This window comes from Cuculus canorus, chromosome 3 (genome assembly GCF_017976375.1).
Source record: "Cuculus canorus isolate bCucCan1 chromosome 3, bCucCan1.pri, whole genome shotgun sequence".
NCBI lineage: Eukaryota > Metazoa > Chordata > Aves > Cuculiformes > Cuculidae > Cuculus > Cuculus canorus.
Genome location: NC_071403.1, coordinates 73,798,882 through 73,804,881, shown reverse-complemented (window position 1 = coordinate 73,804,881; position 6,000 = coordinate 73,798,882).

Here is a 6,000-nt window from a genome sequence, read left to right as displayed (position 1 = left end):
TTTAGTTTCTGAATTATCTGTGTTAAAAATGGCAGAAAATGCCTCTTTCTTTGAACAGGCTTGCCCTTCATGGTATGCATTATTTCTTTACCTTCTGTCAAGGATAAAATAGCAAAAATTCTCAGAATCTGCAGGGAAAACTAATGGCCATCTCAGTCACTAGTGTTTTTATTATTTAATTAAAGAGCTATAGGAAAAGAGGGCATATATTAGCTGCTTGGGACTTCACCAGAGGAATCCCCATATTTCTTTTCTCATTAATTTGTGGATCATGCAAATTGGGGATATTGCGAAGTGCTCACAGAACTTGGCGTTCCTTCCTTCCTTCCCTGCTTCTGGAGAAAAGGAGCTGCTCTGCACCTGTCATATTAAAACATGCCTCCTGGTAATAGCCTGAGTGCTGTGAGCTATTTTAATGTACCTGTCTATTGCCGTGGAGGATTTCAAATACCTCTTTTGAGCGCCTTTGGAGCTTCGTTATTCATTACTGTCAGCAGTGTGGGAAAATTGGTTTGAAAAACCACTCCAAACAAATCTAAGCCAAGAATACAATAGGAAAAGCATACAAAATATTATAAATGCATTTTACATTAACCTATGCTACAGTAGGTTACTGTGGATTTGTCACATAGGATAACATTTAATCTACGGGGAGAAACGTAGAACTGGTTTCACACAAGGGCTTTTTTTCTAGATTGAAATACCAATGTCTGTAAAGTTGTGAGTCCTACACTATGGAAGCAAATGTGCCCCTTAGGTAGATCCATTAAGTTGTTCTTGAATTGAATGAGCTGAACCATCTCTGGGAAAAATTCTCTCTGATTCTGTTGTCTCCTGATATTAATCCATGCAATCTACACAGCTCAGTATTCAATGGTTCATGGTCCTGAGTTGTGATAAGGACCATTTAACTATGTCAGCCTTGATGATTTGTATGAGATCTTACTGCAGACAGAAAAATAGGCCTGATATTTATAGTTAGTGCTGTGCAGGGACTGTCATACGATTATGTCAGGGACGGTTGTTCCTGTTGTTTAGTGATTATTTAGAGATGAAAATTATTTTTGTAAACCTCTGTAGTGAGATTTTTTGCAAGGGTTCTCAAAAGCCATAATATGCTTGGATTTAGCTGCAGTGTATGAAGACTGATCAATATTCCTTTCTTCTACTTGTCTATGACTAGCAGAAGACATTGGAATCATTGCACTGGAGATTAACTGTATGGTCACTTTGCTCTGATGTTCATATCAAACAGTAATAGGCAATAGCAGGTGCTTCAGATGAAATGTATGGAAAGGTGATGCCCTTGCCTTTGTCATACTCTAATTAGTTGAGTCTGGTTTATGCCTTCAGAAATCAGCGTTTCTTTCCTTTCTAGTTATTTTTGTTTGTTTTATTAACTGAATTAAATAGCAGGGCAAGACATAAAACCCATGGCATATATGGTTAAAAATCCTGGTCTCATTTTGGCTTGAAATGGTACCAAGTATGTATGTTACAACTGTTCTGGCTGATTTTAGTGTTTCTCACGAACATTCTCTGGACAAAGCAGTCTTTCTGTTTATCCAATCTAGATGGAACACAAGAGGAGTGCAAGCTATCCCCCATCAGCCCATCCTTATGCCACAAATCAGGAAAGATCAATTTTAAATGCAAATTTTGTTTTTTTGTGAAAGGATTGCCAAGCTGAAATGTGCTGAGGAGTGCTGCCTGCATTCCGAGTGTTCAGAGGTTTTGTGAAAAACTATAATTTTCTGTTATAATAATACAGCTGTTGGGAATTATGCAGTAGCCAAATTCATATCAACTTTCCCAAGAACTGGAAACAGCCCTATTCAACCCCAAAGACAAAGAAGAATAGGAGGGTAATTACTGGGTGATGGTATAGCAGAAGGATTTGAAATGTTTCCAAGAAAATAGCAAAGGTGTGAACTGAACCTGAATCCATAGCCCAAGTTCTTGATTGTCAGGAGAAGACAGTGGGAGAAAGAGCTGGTAATTGATTCAGTGAAGTTGGCAGATCGTTACTGGTTTGAAGAGAAGAAACTAAAGATAGTGATAAAATGCAGGAAATTATTTTCATAGTGGTGCTTCTGAGTGCCATACTACAACCAGTTCTAGGAGAAAAAGCTCCACACTCAACCACCTTTAGTCCATGTGAATAGTTTCACCCCATCATTCCACTTTTTTCATATGTGGAAAAGATTTTTTTTTTTTCCCTAGTTTAATTTTGGAAATCGAAATGTTTCAGCTCAAAACAAGGGATATTTTTTTCTTTTTAAATGCCTGAGAGAGGGTGGAAACATTGATAATACAATTTTCAGCAAAATATCTGCTGAACTGAAAATCAAATTCTGTGAAATCTAGTTCTGAGAAATCCACTTACATGAGCTGGACTCCATCTATGCTAAGAAAATGCCTAAATACTTCAATGGTTGCTGCATTTGTGATATGGAGAGAAATTACTCAGCCTGGAAATCTGAAAGGACTAATGGAAGCAAAGGAAAAAATGGGATGAAGTTGTGCTAAGCAGCAGAGAAGGCAGCATTGAAACCTGCTGTAATAAAAGAGGAAAGCAATGAATTGGGTGAGGTCACTTCATTAGAATTAGAGGGGAAAAATGTTCTTATACAGTGTCCTGTACATTAACTAACAGTAATGAAAATAGTTGTTCCCTCCAGCTTGAAACTTGTGGCTAATTACAAATAAGTGTTCATTTACTAGCTAACATAATTAGACCTTCACTGTTCTTCATAAATACACAGCTTAAATTATGCAGGAAGGGAGGAAGTGTCCTTTGTAGTGTTTTTCTGTCTGTCTTTATCTCTTTTTCTATTTATTTCCACAGCTGTTTCTTGCCCTCCTTTCTTAGACAATCCCACTGTGTATGCTAGACCTGATTACCGAGGCAGTTTCTTGCCAAGCCTGAGATTTTATTATGCTATTTGTCCCTCACGTCAGACAGGATCAGTCAGACCCAGCTTGAGGATTTCAGGAACTGTAATGTCACTGAAGTTGTGCTTTTATGCCTCTGATCCCAAATGCACATTTTAAGTAATAAGCTGTTGTAAAATGAGGGAAGGAAGCACTAGAAGAGGGGGAAAAATACAAAGTTTTTTCTGACTTTCCAAAAATACAAAGTTTTCTTATAATAAAACATCTGGTACTTTAGCTGATGTAGGCTACCCCGTCTGCGGTGGATTGGTGCTGAGTTTTGTTTTCCACTGAGATATGCAAGACAGCAATGTAACAGTGCGTTTCATTACTTTTGGATAGAATTTTCATTTGTATATAAAATATCATTGACTCATTCTTCATCCTTTCTCTGTCACATCCCAGTTTAGACATATGTTGCATATGAAAATAGTTCTACTTAGTCTCACCCCTTTTCTCTCTCTCTCTCTCTCTCTCTCTTCTACCTTCATTTTCATTGAGTCATGAAGCTAAAAATGGAGATGTTACACTAAGAAGCAGTCAATAACGTAGCTGTTCTGATGGTTATCCAGCAATTATGGCATATATGTGCGCTAGCCAATTGCTGTCAGAAGACTTGCTTTTCTCTCCAGTTCCAGGGTAAGGTGGGATGTCACCTGCATTGCCACATGGTCTGTTCTGGTCATTAGCTCTGGAAGAGCTGGAGGTGACGGAGATTTGGGGGTGGTTATGGCTGAGTGAGGAGTGCAATGATGCCTGCCTGGGGAGAAAGGATGGAGAATGGAGAGCTAATTGAGCATAAAAACAGTGATGGAAAAGTCAAGTGGTGGGAGAAGGATGGAGAGTGAAACAGCTGGAGATTAAAAGGCTATTCAGCAAAGCGAGGAAATAAGCAAACAAAGGAAATGTCACAGGCAGTGATTCCACTCGACCGAGGAAAATAAGCAAAACTGAGCCTGGTTAGCAGCTGTCAGGAGGCTGTGGGAATCCCAGGGTTCAGAAGGGTGAGCCCTTCCTCTGCGTCTGTGCTGAGCAGGTGTCCACTGTTCTGCCAGGGAGCTAATTCCTGGATGGGGTGTGACAAGGCAGGTGCCATCCTGTGCTTGGTTGTCTGAGACCTTAACAGCTGTTCTTGTCAAAAGAGAGATTTCTTATCTTGAGTTCCGTCTTGGAAATTCTGTTCTTGTAGTCATCCTAATATCATCCTAATATTTCATTTTCTAATGACTTCATTGCTTTGTCTTGTCTCCTGTCCTGATGCCTTGTGTGGTGTTGTTATGGACTCTTGAAACGCTGTTATGTGTTGAGATGAAGAATATATTCATCTCAGACTAGACTCTGGTGGCACTCTGCTTGCTACCTCTAGGTAGAGTATAACCCATGCGTCTCTGCCTTCCGAGTCTGCCCATCCCATCGTTTTCTATCCATGTAGTTGTCTATGCACCCAAAGTAATGTGCAAACTTGAATACGTGACTGTTTAGGGGTGGGAGGAGTGTCCAAAGCTAAAGTTGAGGTAAATGGCATGTATTGTTCTCCCCCTGTCCTCAGATCCATTCATGTCCACCTAGGAGGTGATCTGATTTGCCATACATGATTTATCTTTGATAAACGCACTGTAATTAACAGTGTTAATTACAACAATAAAAGAAATAAAAGCATTGTTCTATTCTTCATGCAAGAAAATCAGTTTTTCTCTTAATGGACCAGTTAGTATTTTGTTGCCTTTAATGGACAATTATTTTGTTGCTATCTCTTTTACCTTTTTGAAAATTCCTATGGATGCTCTGAAAGGGGACCCTGAATTTTCTGCCCCGGGAAGAACACAGCAGAACCCTTTATTCCATCTCTATGCTTGACAAACAGCTCTCTAGGCTTCACACAAGTGTCTGGGATGTAACGCAAAATTAATATTTGTCCATCTGGTTCAATCCCCATCAACAAAATACTCAAAGGAAGATTTGCTTAAGAACAAAACTATTCTCCCAGCCTGATGCCCTTGCATGGCTTTCTGTGTTTTGAGCATGGTGTTCTGCTGGTTGCTGCACCTTAAGTGCTGCTTCTGAATGCAGGAAAGTCCAAGTCCCATAATTCCTCACAGATTTAAGACAGAGCAGTGGTTAGTTTTCTTTGGGAGGCTGACCTCTAGTGTTTCAATACAACAGGCTAAAGAGAAGAGAAGCAGCAGAGGGATGAATGCTCTATGGATTGATGCCCAAAATACATCTGTGTTGACTGGCATTTGATGAGCCTGCAAGATGCTTAATAACACAAGAGGAAGTGTTGCTATGGTATCTTGGGGTGTATTTATACTGCTATGGCCACATAAGGATTCCATGATATTTTTAATCTTTATTTTAATTACTGAGTTCAATTTTTTTAAATTGCAGTGGCCTCTTTACGTTTTTTGATTATGTGGTGTTCTGTGAGATTGAAATATTAATTGAAACAAGAGCTGTCTTGCTCTTTCCCAAGAAGAAATCTAATAATCTCTGAAGCCTCAGCTATATGCAAGATTTGATTAAAAGTCTTATGGAGGTCACCAGAACAGTCAGTGCTGAAACACAGTTATTTTTTATACATGAAAAGCATGAGTTCAGTCTTAGAAGCAAGACAGAGGTATCTATTATTCATGGTGGGTTTGTGTGTCTGCCTATGCAAAAAGGCACAACACAGACAGTTTTATTGCTTCAGGTCAGCCCCCACAGAACACCACGGTTCAGCTGTGAAGTACTGGGTCCTTTTGAATTCCTATTGACTTGACTTCCTTCTGTGTCTACTCCCAGATATTGTTTGGGATAGTGGAAAAGTTATTTGATTGTTTTGCTGATCCAAACATGGTTCTAAAGCAAAAGAGCAAAATGAGTTTTTCATTTCTTACTATGCTATTCCAGAGCAAGATGTTTGTTTCCTTATCCAATCACTTCTTCTGTACGTTTTATAACATTTAAAGCTTGTTATGGCTTTATTTTAGTGTAAGATTAGATAATTTCTGTTGTGGATGAAGAAAATAACTTTTTGAAAAAAGAAGCTTCTTCAGAGCTTATTTAAAAAGCAGCACAAATATT